This window comes from Grammomys surdaster, unplaced genomic scaffold (assembly GCF_004785775.1).
Source record: "Grammomys surdaster isolate TR1022 unplaced genomic scaffold, NIH_TR_1.0 136, whole genome shotgun sequence".
NCBI classification, from domain to species: Eukaryota; Metazoa; Chordata; class Mammalia; order Rodentia; family Muridae; genus Grammomys; species Grammomys surdaster.
In genome coordinates this window covers 4,964,847-4,985,137 of record NW_021604594.1, presented here as the reverse complement: position 1 = coordinate 4,985,137, position 20,291 = coordinate 4,964,847, and the positions used below count along the sequence as shown (strand labels likewise).

At 36.0% G+C, this 20,291-nt stretch overlaps 1 protein-coding gene across 4 annotated transcripts in view; it reads left to right on the top strand.

Moving 5' to 3' along the window:
* Ppp1r1c (protein phosphatase 1 regulatory inhibitor subunit 1C) overlaps positions 1–20,291 on the top strand; it is a 117,665-nt gene that overhangs the window by 2,364 nt on the left and 95,010 nt on the right. The window lies entirely within an intron of this gene.

Genomic DNA, 20,291 nt, shown 5'->3' with positions numbered 1-20,291 from the left:
TAGGGTTTTAGTTAGCTAAAAGGGATAATAAACAAAATCATGAATAGATAGTCTAAGATTTGTCTCCACCAACAGTCTACCTTTTCTTCTAGATCAGTGGTTCTCAACCTTGCTAATGCTGCCACATTTTAATACAGCTCCTCTTGTTGTGGTGATCCTCCAACCATAAAATTATTTTCTTTGCTACTTCATAACAGTAATTTTGCTTCTGTTATGAACCAGAATGCAAATATCTGTCTTTTATGATGATCTTAGACAACCCCTGTGATCTTGTTTTCTGAACAAAGTGGTCGAGACCTACAGATTGAAAACCATTGTTCTAGAATGACACACTGCTTATCACAGTGTGTCATGCTTTATCAGTGTCGGTTTCTGCGTGCTTATATGGAATCTGGTTCAGGCCTCATTAATAAAGTTAGTAAAAGTTGCTTAATTAGGTTTTGAGGTTCAAGTTGCAGCTCTAGAGTTGATTGTATTTTTTCCGAATGTGATTTTATTTATGGTATGGGAAGGGCGACATGCCAGCATTGGCTGCAGCCTTGCTGCTGATGTCATCTCTGAATAATGCAATTGAAAAGAAGCAGATCAATTTTCAGTGCTGCCCATTTGAGAGCCATTCCGAACACTTGCATCCATTTGTCGAGGTTTTGGGTTCCATTTCCTGTAAAAAGTAAAACTACATTATTAGTCTCGATAAAGAATTATGGTCTGTAATAGACAAACCTTGTTTACTTACTGAGTGGAGTGATTTTCATTTTACATTTAATGGCAGCCCTGGAAATATAAGCAGACCAGAAGAGGACATTAATTTTGTTACCCAACAAATCTCAAGATTTTTGTTGTTGTTTGTGTGTGTGTCTGCATGCACACATATGTATGTCTGTAAACAAAAGAGGACGGAAACGAGTATGAATAATGGAAAGATAATATGTCTATTTATAAGTTGTGAATGAGCTCCTCTAGGAATGTAAGGACAAAATAGTTTTGGCATCTTCTTAAGTCTGCAATCTTCTTAATTAGAGAAACACACAAAACGAAAGAAACATTCTCATAGAATATTTATTATTGTGCCTATATATAGAAAAATTAGAAGCTCACTGGAGACAAATAAGCTATCTCTGCTGAGAACAAAGCATTCTAATTTGATCCTTAACCTTTAAACTACACAGTATCTTAACATGATCTTTATACTGCCTTCGTAAGTGTTAACTTTTATGGAGCTAAGTCAGAGGTACGGATGATATGTACATGCTTATAGATTACAAATAAATGTAAGTTTGCAAATACAATGACTAAATGTTTTTAATATGTAAGTGAGTTCATAGAAATTTTCAATCCATACCTTGCTCATAACAGCAAAAATTTCCATAATACCCCAGTATTTGCCTTCTGATAGAATACTATCTGGCTTGACTCACAGGTATCTTTCAAACCACTAGAGATTAACTATCCACGTTATTCAAGTATTACTATGATCTAAACATAGTAAGGCCATGCCACTAGTCTTTGTAGCTCTTATTTGAAACTCCACACAGTAATTGATATGTCTTGAATGCTAAATAAGGGCCATTTTGCACAAAAGGGAAGTGTGAGAGAGGTGAACTGGCTTTTGTGGCATTATTCCAAATACAAAACCTCAAGCAGTTCTGACCCCAGAGTCCATGTTTTTCCTGTAGCCTGACAACAATAACCTTGAACATTGGTTATCTATTGCACAAATTAGATTCTCAGTTCTTACAAGCAGGCAAACCCAGGGTTTAGGGAAATTTCTCTGAGCTACTTACTATAGCAAGTAGGAACTATATTTGATATCCTGGGGAACTATTTAGTGTTGACCTAAGAAGCTTGCTTTTAGGAGACTTTCCAACCACTAAGTCCCTGTTTCTCCTGTCATTCTTGTCCCTTTCTGTGGTGGTGCCACTGGAGAGAAGTTAGCTGTGGGCAGCATTTTATACAAAGCAGTGTCATCTTGGAGATGTTATCTACCTGTATCTTTATCCTTCTTAATTGAATGGTCACTGTGTATAGTACTGGCATCAGTGTGCATGCAAACTGTACTTAGAATGAGAGACAGATTCTGCAGCAAAGCCCTAGATCTAAGACTTTTCCTGGTAAAAATGATGTAACCCAGAATCTGGATTTATCAAGAAAAAAGCTTGAAGTCAGTTTCCTTCAGCCAAACGAATAATGAAAAGACTATAAACTGAATATAAATTTGGCTACTGGTTATTAGTCATATAACCCTGGGTAAGGGACATCTCCAAGCTTTATAATGTATCAGACAGATACAATAATGCCCATTTGTTTCTACTTCACAGGCTATTTTCATGAACCAATGATCTAACATAAATATACCTTAAAACTGCAAAACAAATATTGAGGTATATTGTTAATTGATATCTTATCAGCCTTTGCATGTTGCACTTAAGATTCAGTACAACAAGCCCAAAAGCAGCTTCATGCTCACATCTGCCCTGAGAATTTCTGTCTTACACAACAATTATTAGTTACAAATGCGTGGCCACCTGAAAAGCACTCCTTACGAGCCCCTACCTTTGTAAAGCAGCAGCCTCTTCTACCCTCAAAATGCATTGGACTTAAACAGATAGGGAATGGTGCAGTTTAAATACTGGGGAAAAAAATCTAAACAATTCTCTTTAATTCACTGAAGCAGCCCTAAAAATAATTAGAAATTCTTAGAATTATATGTCATTGATACTATTAATACTATGTAGGATCCAAATCCTTGGAAATGTTTCTTTCTGGTCAATAAATTAAGCAAAGGTATACTTTTTCATTAAGATAGTTAGTGAATAGTTTTATGTGGGTGTGGTAGCACATACCTATAATCCTAGAACTGTTCAGAGTTATTTTGGAAAGCAAGAGCTTAGATACTTTTCTGTCTACAGCAGTGGCACTGCTATTGGCCTTTAGTGTTCCTGCAATTTTGAGTTAAGATGATTTGCTGATCTGTGTCAAAAGATACTTTTGCTCCAAGTTTTATCTGTCCTGCATTATATAAGATACACCTGCCCAACCCTGGTTACTTTGTTGAGTGTGTGAAAGGTTGTCTTAAGACTAGAAAAAAACTTTTTCCAATGCGATATTAATGAATTGCAACCATGACTAAATAAGGAATGTAGCTTTCTGTGGCTATTACTATTTAACATGTTAGGCATTAGCACAAATACTAAGTTATGAAAGAATATTTAAAAGAATAGCTTAATTTTAGATTTAAGTATACATGTGGATTTCTCATACTGCTGTACTTAAGAATGGAACAATAGAACAGGATGATCTGTTAACAGTACAGTTGTTTCATTTTTCACTAGCTTGACCGTGATGGAACCACAGGGAAGATAGCCACCTGATTGGTCTGATTCCAAGGCAATAAACTATGCCCTCAGTTGTTTCCTAACAACTAAGCTGGAATTCCTCCCAGTAGATGCCCTATGAAACAGGTATACACGTAGTAAGTCTATATTATCTTTTGACACAGATCAGCAAATCATCTTAACTCAAAATTGCAGGAACACTAAAGGCCAATAGCAGATACTGTGCCTCTGCCGTAGACAGAAAAGAATCTAAGTTCTTGCTTTCCAAAATAACTCTGAGCAGTCAGATGACAGTAACAAAATACCAGGAACATAAGATCTGGGACTCAGCTATCATCAAAGACAAATGTCACCTTTTCCCTATGTCTCCTCAGGCCAGTAACTTAAGCAACTTTTGAAAAAACTGCTTCTCCTTCTGTATTTTAAGTTCCTCTTCTAACAGAGCTTATCAATTTCTATGAAATTCTATCTTAGAGCATTGTTATCTGTTCTTACAGTAAATGCAGTTAGCTTTTGCTCTTTTGTAGTCTGTAGTCAACGAGTCTGGTCCTTATAGCAGTATTGGATTCACACATAAATCATTTTAATGCAGCCATAAAAGACAGAAATGCCTTTTGTAATTTACTCCATCTCATATATGGATATTTTTTGAACATTTTCTTTAAGCAGACATAAGACTGCATATTTGGCAATGAGTAGGTTATGGTTTCAATGTTAAGTGTCTCTAAAAGGCTCAACATACTCAAGTCTTGACCATTAGCCTTTGGCACTGCTAAGATATGATGGAAACTTTTGGAAATAGAAACTTCCTGGATGGAAGCAAGGTTATTTGGGTAATGTCCAGCTATCAGGAGATAAATCTACTATGATGTCTCACCCTACCACAGGCCCAAAAGAAGGCTAGGCAATCACTTTAAAGTCATGGGGGAAAAATGAGTGTCTCCTCATGGCAACAAAAAACTGATTAGTACACAGAACTAGAACTCCAGAGTTAGGAAAAGAAACCATTTAGAAAATATTGCTATTCTAATCTCACATTGTTACAGAAGGACGTAAATCACCTCAGCTTCCTGAGAATGGCTCTACAATATGCAGGAAAAAAATATATAATTATATATGGTTTTCAGTTTCAAATCTAATTAATTTTAGAGGTTAAAAAGTAGTTTCTAAAGCCAAATTGGAAAAGAAGTTCTCAGACAATAAATCTTCACTTATTCTCTTCAATAAAAGTTGTTTTTCACCTATTATAAAACAATTCCTTATTGTTAGTTTCATCAACTATCCATTACCAGAACCACTAAGCGCTTTAGGGAACTCTTTCCAAATACTCCCCAATCTCTCTGCATTTTGAGCCCAGATTTTTACTGGACACAGCCTTCCAGTAAAAAGCCAGCCTAGACCAGGCTTTGTGAATATTAAAGTTTGCGGCATCCTTTCTTTTCCACTTACTGCTAAGCAGAGGCTGTATGGTTACAATTATATTTAATGGGCCTGAGGCCTATTAAACATGATTGAACTATAAGAGGTCTGAAGCTAAGTGAAGATTTAGGTAAGTACCCCAGACTTTAAAAGCTTATTCTAGATCTAAAATTGTGACTGGAAATACAGTGTAAAATAATTTGGGAGGGTATTTATTGAATTTACTTCCAAGCCAATTTGGGGAAAATTGGCTTTCTCTGGACTATTTTACCACTAAATTATCTTAGAAATAGGAATTAAAATGAAAGGATATTATCATATAGCTTGGGGTTCTAAAATTGCTTAACTTGAAACTTACAAGGTACAGTAGTCATGATCGTGCCAACTCCTTACAATCTTGATAGTAAGTCCAGCAACCTGAGAGAACTGGAATCCCCAACATTTGGGAATATGTGACTCTGCAAACTGTAAAGAAAGTCAGTGGCATTCTGTATACCATAGAGAGTGTAAACAAGACACACATGTTATAATGTTGAAACTCAGTCACCTAATGAGATTTTTGCAAAGTCTCATATTTAGAATCCTAGCTAGAACATATGCTGTCACTAAAACAGAAATTTTGGGTGATTTCTCCGAACTCTTCTTGTTCAGAACTAATGGGAAGCTTTGTAGTATCATCAAGTAAAAGTGGAGATGTATTTGCTTCGTTAAGAGAGTCACACGAATAAACATTTTAATGGCAGTCTTATTGTTTTTCAAAATGAATAATGCTGTAGTCAAAAGACTACACTATGAATGGAAGCTCCAGAAACACTGAGGATTTTTCCAGGAACTTTGCTATCTGAGTAAGATATCACATGCATCTTGGAGATGACAGTGATCTCCAAGGACCTGAAATCAAACTGTGTCCAAATGAAAGTTATATTGGTCTATAGTATACAGGCAAGTTTTCTTTCTAGATTTTCTTATCTTCTTTAGCAATGTGATTTTTATTCTGATCCAGTATCCATTGATTGATCAGATATTATTTTGCCTTATTACTATTAACTACAGTGAAAAGCCCAAATACAATGTTTGAACACTCAACAGTTATCTGATACTAATTTCTAAAGAATGTCAGAGAAGTCTGTGGTTTTTTTTCTTCAGCATTTATTTTCATTCACTGTTGGATGTCAAGCCATGTGGAAAGATTTAAAGACAAATGATGTAAGCTGCTTCTAAGGATCATCCACTATGCAATTGATCAACTTACTTTTTCATAATTATTCATCCTGTATAACCAATTTGTACAGTCAAATTAAGTGAGTTAAAGACAAATTTTAACTCTTAGTAATAGCAATGTGTGTCAGATTGTAAGCATTCAAATAAACTAATATAATATTCAAATAAAAATAAAATGAAAGGGTAAGTAATAAACATTTTATTTTGTCAAGATAATGGTTTTTATTGATTTTTGAATAATACCACACATACTTACCTTTTACATGAAGTTTAAAATATAATTGGTGAAATATGATAGAATAAGCATTGGCTAGAGTAGTATGTCTATTTTAGTGTCTGTTTCTTCTTGCAGCTTAAAACAGATGAAAACACCTAGACAGGGCACTATATGTCATAGAAGTGCCTGGCTTTCGAGTGGATCTGATTTGAATTCCAGCTTTGCCAGTAGCTAGTGAGACACTTGGTGTATGCTTCATCTCCTTGAACTTAGTTTCTTTCTTTTATAACAGAATATTGAAGTATAAGAAAATGCCCTGCAGAATAACTACTACCAAGTACATCCTGAAGATTTCCAATGCTCCTTCACAGGCTGCGGCGAAAGCACATACATTATTAAGAAATAACTCCATTTTTTTTAATCCTGTTAGACAGTCATAAATAGTCCCCAAGAGATATAGTCACTTGTGGGGATAAAAGTCTAATACCTCAATATCTATCAGAAGTGTGCACAGGTGTAGAATTGTTATATACTCTATAATGCAGTATTGATTCAACCTTGTATGTCCTTGTTGGTGAATATAATTTTCACAGCATAGAACTTGAGTTCTTAAGAACTGCTTTTTAAAATAAGCTTCCTATTGTTGTCTCTACCATTATTAAAATGATTAGACTTGATAACATATTTCTGACAGACATGTTTAACCAGCAATGAAATATTATTTTAATAGTATGGCAAATGAACCTCACGTATTCATTATTTAAGAAGTTCTTTAGGGATGTTTCTGAAATGCTCTGCTGGGTCATTTTTAATTCCAGTCCATTTGTTCTGACTTCCTTTCATACATCATTCCTAGCCTATATTCTGGCAGGGGTTTCTTTGATTCCTTGAAGTGATTCTTCTAAGCCAACTTTTGGCTCATTTGTAGGAATCAGTCTCTGTCATTCCCAATTCTCATATGTAAACTGCAGGACAAGTCTCACTGAAATTTCAAAAGCTCACCCTGTCTGATGGACCCAGAGCTTGACATTGTTATTCTAACACCTTCTTCCTATCCATTCTAGAAGACTTTACTTGCTCATACTCTAGACTTTAATTCAGTAAATATTCATCAGTTGGTCCCTAGTCACAAATCCTATAAGGACATGTAATCTAGATAATAGAGATGAGTGGTTTTGGATGGGAAAGGAGATAATTACACCAATACAAGCCTAAAGTACTAAAACCATGATGAAATTCATCCTGGCCCAAAAATAGAAGCATTTCTTATTACATCCACTATTCTGTTAAGCATATGATTGACTTTGCTTGATTTTCTAATATTAAGTGTTTAAAAGTGAGGTTGAAACTAATCTTTTGCTATTCATTCTAAACCACTCATTGAATAAGATAGATGTTAAATGCTGATAAGCTAGTACATTTATAGCCACGTTTAAAATCCTCCAATTTATTGTAAACCTTACTGATATTTTAGAGAACACATTACTCTCTAAGGGATAAAATGGGGTGTGCTCTTCACTATGCCCATGGGGAAACTTAAATAAGACAAATTCACAATTTGATATTCTGTATTTTGACAATGAAGCTGGTAGTACATGGCCAAAGATATCTAAAAATATGCAATATACTTCACCTCAGTACAGGAATGTCTACCATAGGACTTTCTTAGAATTAGATTTTAAAGTTGTAAATAAGCTATGCTGCCCAGAAGAGGTGATTGATAGTAACTGTTTGATGATGTAACTGGATAAAGATAAGAGTAGAGGCTGGAGTTGGATATGCTCTCTATGCTCTCTAAAGAGATTAACTTCTTGAGTTACTTCAAGGAACCCACTCATCTTCCTAAAACCTCAGGTAAGGAAGCTTCAAAACATGTCATCTCCTTCAGACCCATTGTATTTTACTAAGTATTGCAGATGGTCATTTGAAAGAACACTGGTGTGAGTTCATTAAATAAATAAATATGCATTTTTGTGTTTCCCTGGTAATACTGGCTGTCCAGTATACTTCAAATATCACATTTAATTTCAAGACAACTTAAAATTTCAATTTTAAGACAACTCATTCAAGTTGCTTCAAGTTGATGGTCAAATCCACCAAAGTATAGTACTAGTGGACTTGTGATGGCAGCAGGGTCTGAGGGTGGAGGAGGGATTGGGATACTTTATTGAAAGTGAAACTGGAGGGGAGATTATTACTCAGAAACAAGCTTCCAAGGCTTGGGATTTTCCATCTTTCCATCTGATTCTACATTGGACTTTTAGAGAGTCCTACCAAGAATCTCTGCACACAATTTAGCAAAAGAAATTACCAGGGAGAAATTTTTACCTTATTTTGTGCTGAGATTGGAGCTGTGGTTTACTTTGAGAACATAAGATCATTCAAGTCTTTTGAAAGTAGACAAATCTGCAAGGAAAGTTAAAACAAAAACGGATTTTTAGAGATACTTGATGCTTTCATAAGTCCATCTGAATTCCGTCTCACATTTTAAGTTGTTGTTACTTCTGAGACACAAATGTTCCACAAATATATTATGAGTACTTGGAAAAGTATTCTGTAAGGGCTCAAGAGGTGATCACTGGAAGCCAGAGGTAGAAGAAAAAGCCTGTCCCAAAGCATGTGTTCAAATGGGAAAGACTTCACTGGTCAGTCCCAGTCTACACGCTGTCCCTTCAGACATTCCTAACATTCAAGAGATCCCAGCACACTGTAAAGTGCTACATCCTTATCTACAAGCCTTCTCTGTATCATTTATGCAGCTATATGACTTCAAATTCTTTAGAATAAGTTGACAAAGCGGCAATGAGGGTTGAACAATGCTATTTATAAAATTGCCAAAGTCTGCATCATTAAAGGGCACAATATTGATAGCCCAATTTTAATATAATAACAATACAGACTTGGGAATAATACTAAAAGAAAGTACCATGTGAGATAAAACAGGACATCTGCACTTTTTATTTCCTGTGCTCTCTGGTATCAATTTCTTATCACTGTGAGAAACAACTTTCAGAATCTTATTCTTCATATATAAATATGGAAGTGATGTTATATATGAATTGACTATACAAAAAGAAAGAATTAAGTCAGTTATAATAAAACTCAGTTTTAAAATAATTACCCTCAGCGATACAGGAGGTTTTGTCTATCATCTTCTACCATATTTTTTGAGTGATGTTCTCAAAAGTTGAAATTCACCAGTTTACTATAGGAGCCACTGAGCCCTAGGGATGTGCTTGCCTTGTCTCCTACCCTCCAAGAACTGTGGTTTTATGTGGGTGCTGGGGATGCAAACTCAGTTAATCATGCTACCAAATGTTTACTCTTGGCTGAATCCCCAGCACCTCTGTACAAATGCAGGTGTAGGTTTGCATGCTACTGCAACCCCAGCACTGTCAGTCTTGGAGACAGAAGGATCCTTAGAGCTTTCTGGCTGATGGCCAAGTTCCAAGGTCAGATTCTCAAGTACTGAGATAACAAGACTCTGTCCTCAAACCAAGGTCAGTAAGGGTCTGTGTCTCAAGGGAACAAATCAGAGCATACATGGCAGGGTAGGCCATCTGACACCTTTTTGACCTATGCACATCATGTACAGGCTACTATACTGGATAAACATGCAACACACACACACACACACCCCAAAACCCCACACTACTACATGTACACAGAGAAAAAAATGTAAAAAGTGCATTTAAATGCCATATTCATTGTATATTTTACTATTTTAGGATTATATATCTCATTTAGTTGCTTTCACATTCCCATTTTCCTGATTGGTGAACATAAGAATTATACCTGTACATAGAAAGCTTAGGGCTTCTGAAAGTGAATGATTTACCTCATCCTATCTTATTGCATCGTATCTTGTCCTATCTATCTATCTGTCTGTCTGTCTGTCTGTCTATCTGTCTATCTGTCTATCTGTCATCTGTCTATCTGTCTATCTGTCTATCTACCTACCTACCTATCTATATCTGTAATTGACACATGGTCCTTCTATCACCCCAGGCTGGCCTCAAACTTGCAAGTCTTCTGTCTCAGATTCTCAAATACTGCTATTTCAGGACTGTATCACCAAAGCTGATTGCACTATCTGTCTTTGGAAGCACCTCAGTTCTCGTACCAGCAGGTCTATAAGTTAGTGGTTCTCAACCTGTGGGTCATGACCCCTCTGGGGATTGAAAGACTCCGAGAAGCTGCCTAAGACCATTGGAAAACATGGATATTTACATTACAATTCATAACAATAGCAAAATAACATTTATGAAGCAGCAATAAAAATAATCTCGTAGTTGTGGATCACTGCAACAAGAGGAACTGTATTAAAGGATCACAGCATCAGGGAGGTTGACAACCACTGTTGCGATGATATCCACATTCTTGTAACTATGAGGACAACCTTAAAATTATTTGGTTGTTTTTCTTCAATTCTTTCAGTGAATTTTTGACCAACTTTCATCCACAAGTACAACCTCACCTTCTGTTTTTGTTGGTGTTGCTCTTGCTTATCAACAACATTCCTTGTTTTTTAAGTATTTAAGATCACATACTGACACAGTAATTTCCAAACTGGTTGTTTGTGACATTAACAAAGAGGTGTGTCATGCTGAGACACATAGAACCAGCAAATGTAGATTTGTATCCTGATGTGAATCCTTAGTCTTTTAATTCCATTTCCTTGAAGTACAGTGGTAGCCCTGCCTCCAGCATTGTTGCTGGAATTAATAAGAAACTTCAAAGCAATACTACAGATCTCAGACGTGTTCCTTCTTCCCTGCTCTGGAAGACATAATTAAATAATAGGTGATTGACTGTGGCAACTTAACTTTCATAATTCAGCTGTCAAAGCTCTAATTTATCCCCCATCATGTACCCTTCCTAGCTTTTAATTAGCTATGATAAGGCACACAGGAGCTTCTCATGGAAAGATGACATATTCCATCACCTCCTGCACGCTGTTTTTGTTCTGTCTTTCAAATGAGCTAGTTGTTTCTTCCTTAGTCTATAGAATCCTTATTACATAAATTGATTGAAAATTATACTAAAGCTGAGATATGATTAAAAACACAAAAACAAAAAAGAGGAAAGTAATTCTATTCAATTATGATTAATATTGCTGCTTTAATTTTTCTGTTATGGGTGTTGGCAGAATGTAAGAATTATGTCCATTTTCCATGTAGCAATTCCTGCTTAAAATACAGTTCAGCATGTACAGAGAATTCAAGTCTAGTAGGGACAGGCTGGGGAAGGATGTGCTTCCTAAAGCACAAGGGCAATCCATTTTCTCACCATTATTGATTCAGACAGAGCATTACCCACTTGCCCTTGGTGATTAAGGGATTTCAAGAGCTAATGCCAGAGACCTACTTTACCATCACATTTCAGTGAAGAAGAACTTCACGAATGATTGAGCTAAAGTGGTTCATCTTAAATTCTACCACAGGTAATTTCACTTGGTAACTATCCCAGAGTTCCTGTCTCACTCAGCCAATAAAGGACACTGGAGCCTAGAAATGGCTGGAAATACTTTCAGTCTAGGTCTACGGTCGTAGCCACTGATTCAAAGCAAATGCCAGCTGTACACTTTATGTAGACACTTAAGGAATAAGGAACATGTAAAGAATGTATCTTGAAGTCTATTTGGGGCATAAAGGATAAAAGTGCCTCTAAAGTATGAGCAAAGTAGTTTAAAAAGAAAAATGCTAAAGTTCAAAGACAAATGTAAAGGGCCTGATGGTGATGAATATTACTGCTGATTTTACAGTTTGCAAAGCTTCTTGTCTTATCACATATCACAACAACCCAGAGAGCAATCTGTCTCCACTGGATAGAGGGAGAATGATATGACGAGCTATTGAAGGTCCAATAGCGCATCTATTAAGTTAGTGCATCTGATGTAAACAGAGGTGTCTATTCAAGTCATGGATCTTCCCATAGCATCTTTCCTTCCATACACATGCAACATCTAAACACTTCTGCTATTTTATTTGCTATCTTCTTGGAATAACTACAAGTAAACCCCACACTGTATCTTGGCTACATGAGATTCTGTCTCACACAGTGTTTGAAGACTGTATTTATTTATTTCACTGGGAATTTACTTTGAAGTTATATTTTTATACTTTTTCTTTGTGAATATTAATAAAAAGACCTCCAAAAAGTTAACAGTGGGGATCTTACTATGTAATTAAAAAAACTCTACAGTCGAAGAAAAAGAAAACTAATTGTGTTTATTATACCTATCAATTCATCTGTTTGATATCTATGTATTAATATACATTTAAAATTGTCTTGGCTTAAAACATGTAAATAGGAAGGATATGATTTTGCCTTTGGATTTTCGCTGATGCAGAGCGGTAATGACTTGTGCATATATGGAAAGTTGTCTTTTTGACTTTTCTATTATTATTTCTACCTTAGGGCTCAGAACAAACCCATTTGTCTAGGAAGGTATATGGGTCACACCAGCTAGAAACTTTTATACCTGTATGAATAATATTTTGTTGGACTGGTTAACGCATTTGCTCCAATTGACATCTAATTTTTTTTTAACTTAAGTTTTGGAGAATGTCATTCTTTTTGGTCTGACCATTCTTTTGTAGTGGTCAGAAGGAATGGATCATAGAATTAGCCAGTTTAATGTCAGTGGGGGAAATAAGTGGTTTTAGGAGCTTTTGGGTATATTTTGAGTATTGGTTGTGCTCTCTCTTATTTCAAAGCTATAGAATCAAGCTTAGAGGCCCTAGAAGGGGAAAATGCCTATGAGGAGCCTTACTATAGAAAGAGGACTAGGGTCATTAAACCTCATCTGGTTATTGCACGAGGGTTATACCTGCCTTCACTTTTCTAAGTTCCTACAATGGTGATGCTATAACCATTAGACTTCCTGCATTTTGTGTTCATGGGCATCAGTTAACTTGGTCTTGGTTGTACAACACAGAACAATGTTCTCAAAGTCATTTCATCAAGATGAGTGTTAGTGGTAGAGGACCTGTAGGGGCTTCGTGGCTTTCCTGCAGACATGCCTTGGGATAAACATCACAGGGGAGGAGACTAGTGGTTACAGATGCAGGCAGGTTTATGTCATGATGATCTAGGGATTTCTTGAGTTTTAGAAATGATTGCAAACCAGAATACATTATATTAGTAACCAAATTTATTTCTTTTGCTGTATTTAAATTATTCACATCAGATTTCAAAGTGTTGCCAGTAAAATGGGGATATTGGAAACTGAATATAATCCACTTTTTAACAAAAATGGGCCCAAGGACCCAATGCCCCAATGCCATCAGGCAGTAAACAGCTTCTATCCTACTAAATAATTATATACTTTTCTTTGATCTTAACTACTTGTGCCTGGACAAACATGAACTAGGATTTTTTTTCAATTTCTTTCAATTGTAAAATAAACATTTAATCCAGTAATTCTTCTAAAACCATTCCTGCCCACCCACATAACCTATCAAAAAATTGTTAGCAACTTGGAAGTTAATGCTGAAAATCAAACACGTCTGTTTCATATCCAAAGCATTTACCATTGCACAACACTTTGCCAAGTAGTCCATTTGATTGGTTTGCTCATAAGCCTCTTCTGTAAATAGATCTTAATAACTGTGAGAAAAATTATCTTAGAATGAGTCTTATACTGTGTCCTTCTGGTTCACCCTTTAATGCACAGAAAATAGAAACAACTAATTCCTGCCCCCACTAATTGCTGGCAAACACATACATATAGATAGTTTCCTTTAATAGCATTCCAGCTGTTGTGTGATCTTCTGAATGAGTCTGATAAGATTGTGTCTCATATATTCCTGATAGGTAGGTAATTATTAACACGCCTATCAATGTGGGCATATTTCTCTTATTTGCCATAGTAAATTGCAAGCATCTGGTCCAGTTCCTTGATTCTAAATTAGTTTGACATTCCTTCCTGTAATTCTTTTCCCATACAGAGTACAACGTGCTTTCTATCAAGAAAATTGTTTCAGGTTTAATGTTATTTCTTTTTCCTGTGTGGCACCAAGAGTCTGGAATTTCTTTATTGTCTTTAGGGCTATAGGTCCCCATCTTGCATCACGAAAAATCTGAAAAACTTCAGTTTTGAAATTGTTTTTTTAAAAAAATAATCGACTTCCTTAAATAAATTATTTCAACCTGTGGCAAAAAGTAGGCTGAGAAACATACAACAGGATTGCCCACTCTAAACCTGTTCTCCAGAGAGCTGAAAATAAGACAATGACAAAACAAAACGACACACACACACACCACACACACACAAACACACACGATAGAAATGAGAAAGTCTGCATAGTTCTGTCATTGGTAGAACTAATTACTGGATGGAAAAATCGGAAATGACAATAAGAAAATTGAGTTAAGGTTATATAGACTCTGAGTGGGTGGGGTGGGATGGATGGGTTGGTAGAGTCAAAAGGAACACAATCCTCTGCACATTGAGGATAGGATAGTTCTCATTCTAATTTCATATTAAATATTTATAGCATTACTGGAACTAATGCCGCAATAATGGAGTCATGGGTATTTAAGGTATTAAAACCCAATTTACTAGATCCTCTTAAGAGTAAGCTCAACATACTTATTTTAAAAAGGTGTGTTTACCTAATAATTATGCCTTGGATAATGTTGGCAATATATCTATTAGAAGCTCCATGTAATTACCTGAAACAATTAGAGGTCTTAATCATTAAGAGAACTATATAATCAGGCATATATCATTAGCCAAGCAAGTAAGATTAGCTATTCCCATGTGCTGACGTGCTGAGTCACTCATGTATTGTTGACGTTCTGGGGTACAGGGTACTTGCCATCTTGCCTTGTACGACAGATGCCTGAATGAAAGCTCTGTGGAATGGTTAAGACTAATTGCCTGACCTCAGTTCAATATAACTGCTCATTCGCAATGCCCAATGGGAACAATTAATTTTTCGTCTTTTTTTTTGATGAGTTTTACATCATTTTAATTGTTTCTTTACTCTTAGTGTGTTTGCTCATGATATATGGGTGGGGATACATATCTCAGCATACATATGGAGGTCAGAGGACATCTTGTGGAGTCAGTTCTCTGCATCCACTGACCAGGGGTTCTGAAGACTGACCTCTAGTTGCCAGGCTTGTAGAACAAGTGTCTTTCCTGCCAGTTGTCCTTGTGTTCTCATAGCAAGTGAGCTTGAATTGCCTGCATGTACTCCAAGTATCTAACGTGGGTTCTGGGCGGTTTGAAGATTTCTAAGTCAGAAGGACGCTGTATCATTTTCTAATAAGGACATTTGCAATACTCAGGCTTTATTTTGGCTTGTGTTTTGGAAGCAAAGGCTGGGAAAGCATTGTAACAGGAGCGTGAGCAGATCCTCACACACCTCCAGTCAGGCAGCAGAGAGCAGGGAATGCTGGTTCTTACCCAGCCTTATAGTTTCTACTTTTTATGTAGCCTGGGACCCCAGATCAAAGAAGGTTGGGTTTTCCCACCTCAGTTTACCTAATTTTGATCCATCGGTGATGTCAGCAGAGGCTAACCTCTGCTCATGCATAGGAATGCCAGGAGCCTACATCCTAGTTTCTATATCTCATGAAATTCACAATAGGTATCAACCTTCACAACACACAAACACACTTTTCATATCGTATGTGTGTTAGTCGCACCTTTTTCAGTTTTCAAGCATGTCCAGACTCTCCTATTCATTTTGTCTTGTTCTTAGGCTATTCTGTTTTAATCTTTAAAAAAGATCTAGGTATCTAGCAGTAGAGTGTGGCACATTTGCAAAATTTAGCCTTTAGAACACAAAGGATCAAGTTTTAATGGCTACTGTCCAGTTCTGTCACATTAGGTAAGTTATTCAACTTCTCTCTAGCTTCAGTTGGCTTCCATATAAAATATAGCTAAGGATATCTACTTCATAGTGGTTTTGAACAGGAAAGTAATGAATGAAATGTTTGGCCATATGGCCTTACCATAGTGCATACAGGAGTAATAGTAGCAAAGACAACATTAATATTTTTTGACATTTTTGAAACAAAAAAAAATGTTCTTTTCCTCACCTATAAACTCCACTAGGCCAGTGACTGTATTTTGGTTATGTTTGATGGGGATTTTATGGATTGAAGGATGATGTATCCTCAAATGAGATTTGGATTAATAGCTGTCATTGCTTATGATTTTACTAAGCTAAATCTTATGATGTGTCAAGTAAGGCTTTTATAATAGGAGATCAAGGACATATACTTTGATCTCCATTATAACCTATAAAACCTCTTTAAAATGTTGCATTTAATTTCTTAGATCGAAATGACTCAATGAAAGGTACCCAAGGTACCTTTAAAGTTGACCAGATCCATAAAAATTGCAGAGTGTCAGTGGAATGGTCTTCTTTAAATACATAGAACCAAAAAAGAAGCCTGGCATGACAACATACCTCAGAAATTCCAGCACTCAAGAGGTTGAGGCAGGTGAATAGTGAGTTTAAGACCAGTGTGGGCTACATAAAATATGCTATCTTAAAACCAAACCAGACCAACCCACCAACCAACCAACCAACCAACAAAACCAAAAACAACAACAAAACCCAAACAGTTACGCTAAAGCTCGTCAGTGCATAAGCACGTTGTTTCTCAGGACTAACAGGTGTGTTCATTGTGAATGTGATTACAACTGGGAACAAAATCACATCCAACAAAAACAACTGAAAACATTTCCTTGCGGCTTTCAGATATCATTTCTGGACGAGTCTGACTTTTGTCATCAACGGCCGTGGGTTTTCAGTCACTTTTTTCTCACAATGCAGACGTGTTGAAACATGTGAAGTCCCTGTGCCATTATGAGTGACACAGAGAGACATTGCAACCCTACCCTCCAAACTCCACCCTACACATAAGCAATTGTAGGAACATTTGACATACTACACAGACCAAGAAATTAAGCATCTTGAGCCAAGATCAAAGTGGGAAAGCACGGGGTGGCATTATGTTGTTAGCAATTGAGTGGCTTAACCTGCCTCCTTTTGGTTTGTTAACAGCTTTGAGAGTTGCAGTATTGCTCTTCAAAACAAGTATTTAGGTAGGTGTTCTATGATTAGGTTATTACTTATTTTCACACGTTTCTTATAAAAATTGTTTTACCTTTGTTAATTGTTTATGAAAAGACAGCAAGGGATCATTAAAACAACAACAGTAAGCTACCTACTGAAAGTCTGGAAATTTAGATTTTAAAGTCTGCCATCATCCAGCTATACAAAATATGTTATCAATTTTGGTAGGTAAAATTTCTTTGAAATATAGTATTCTTTTTTTCACCTGAAACCAGTGTAGATGTTGTTTTTATTTGAACATTAAGGAAAATTTGTGAGGAATAATGATGTAGGCACAAATACATCATCATTATCTTGCAAACCAGTTTCTATTTTTCTTTTCCTCTTCTACATAAAAACCAGTTGCGCTGGCATTCTTATGAAGACAATTCCATATACATTTGAAAGGAGGACTAACTGGTAGTCTTTCATAGTTGAAAGTTGCCTACATTACAGGTTCAATAAGCCAAGGTATCATTTAGTCAGACAATGCATCTCCTTTGTCTTTGTTTCTGACAACTGTAGGGACTTAGGTTCCTGGCTTCATGGTCTTCTGCCCTCATCCCATCAGTAACTACTTCACAAATGGTTAGACACCTGTTTAAGTTCTATGTCACTTTTATAGGCAAGACACTAAAGTATTAAGTTTGTGTGATTCATAGCCAAATTCTCAGCTTCAGAACTAATGTTTTAACATAACTTTCATCTATGATCCAAAGGGTATGATTCTTTGTAATCATCACAAATACCTGATAGCAGATAGTGTACCCATTCTTGAGGTACATCTTTGAAGTCTTTCCCAAATCCCTGAGAAGCTAAAATGTTTTATGGCTTCCACTAAAGGCAGGCATTAAAATTGGGTCAATAGCATCTCTTGCAGTTATTTGTGTATTTATTTAGTGTTGGTTTAACAACAAATCTATAAATTGATAAAAAAAATGGAAACAGATACATGAATATCTCTTCATATGAATACACACACACACACACACACACACACACAGGAACATATGTAGTCATCACTATTAACATATATGAGTATGCTTTGAAGTTAATTCTGTGGTCCACTCTAAGTCTGCATTTTAATCATATAACCATTGTTTAGCCACATTTTCCACATTGCTGAATATTAGTCAGAGGAATTTGTTCTCAATTCTCTTTAAATTTCTTTTTTTTGCTTAATTAATTTTTTATTTGTGATAATATCATTCTTCTAGATGGCTCCAAACTGAAATATGTAACTTTCATAAAAAAAACTTTCATGAAAACTTGAATTTTCATTCACCGTATTTTTATATATTTTTTCTTCACCAAACTCTTCTCAGATTCCCTCATCCCATTCCACCTGACTTCATATTTATTTTCCCTCTCTTAATAAAATAACAAAACCAAAAATAAAGCAAAGCATAAACACACACACCACAAAGGCAGAGAGTTCTTTTTCTACTGGCCAACTATTCTAATGTATACATCCTGCCCTGGGGTGTGCTTTATATATCTAGAATCATTCCACTTATTTTCCTCCTGTACCAACTATCAACTGAAAACACCTTCTTGGTTACGGGGAGAAGAGCATGCTCAAGTCTTGCAGAAGTTCAAAGTAGACAAAGTCCCAGCAGGGAGAAGAGGAAGTAATCACAAACCCATCCCTACTCAAAAGAATTTGATTCTTGCAGAAGAAGGTGTGTGTTGTGGGGATGGGAGTGATGTATGTGGAATAAATTAGTTACAATTAACTTAGGAAATGAAGAAAATTATTTCAAATGAAAACATCCCTTACATTCAGCTACTCCTTAATTCAATAAATATTAATTTACAAATTTCTAGCTAATATGAAAGTTGTTAAATATCATGCCCAGTGAAATATCCTAGCCTACATCTTAGTCTGGTGAAGCTATAAATATTCAAACACGTATTATTCAAAAATTACTGAAACAAAAGAAGAAGTCTAATTTCCATGTGCATAATACAAAAGATATAGTAAAATTTGCTTTTTCTATAAAATGATTATTATATTGATCCCTTCCTTAATCTTCATTTTTATTATTAATATTTAAGAGTAACAATAGAATATATCATAATTCAGTTCTGAATATTGGATGGTCCAACTTTTGATTCAAGGTGTAGTGCTAGTTAAGCCTTTTAGGTATCTATCAGCCACAAATTGGACAACTCATAGTATTGTTATTAAGTAATGAGAGAAAGATGTTTAGAGTTTTCTCTTCTTTCAGGGTAGCTAAATATTTCTTTTCTGTCAATATTACAACATTAAAACGGCTGGTACTCATCAGTTCTCAAAGTCACATGCATATAAGTTTATAATTTGTGGTGCATCAGTTATGTTTCTCGTCATGGTAACAAAATTCCTGACAGAAACAAGTTCATGGAGGAAGAGACCATTTAAGCTCACAGTGTGAAGGTATTTAGAGGCAGGTGGATTTCTGAGTTTGGGCCAGCCTGGTCCACAGAGTGAGTTCCAGGGCAGCCAAGGCTATACAGAGAAACCCTGTCTCGAAAAACAAACAACAACAACAACAACAACAATTATATATATACCATCTCTTTAAATTTCATATAGCCTACTTAAAACAATTCTATACTGCATTGCCTGGAAGATGGCTTGATGAGTAAATGAATTTGCTAACAAGCCTGACAACATGAGTTCAAACCTAGAGACATGTGGTAGAAGGAAAGGACCAACTCTTGCCAACTGTCTTTTAACTATATCTGTGCTTTGGCATGCTTATGTGTGTTCACATACATTCAGGCACATGCGAGCATGTGCATGCACACACACACATAAACAAATGATGTAATAAGATTAAAAGTAAAGTTTAAACATATATTAATTTCCTCTTGCTATTGTCATAAACGGCAAAACAAAGAACTGATGGGATGGAGCTCAGTGGAAGGCTGTTCGCTTAAATGTACGGGAAGATCTGGGATGGATTACCAGTGGTGGAACACACACACACACACACACACACACACATGCATACACACACACACACACACACA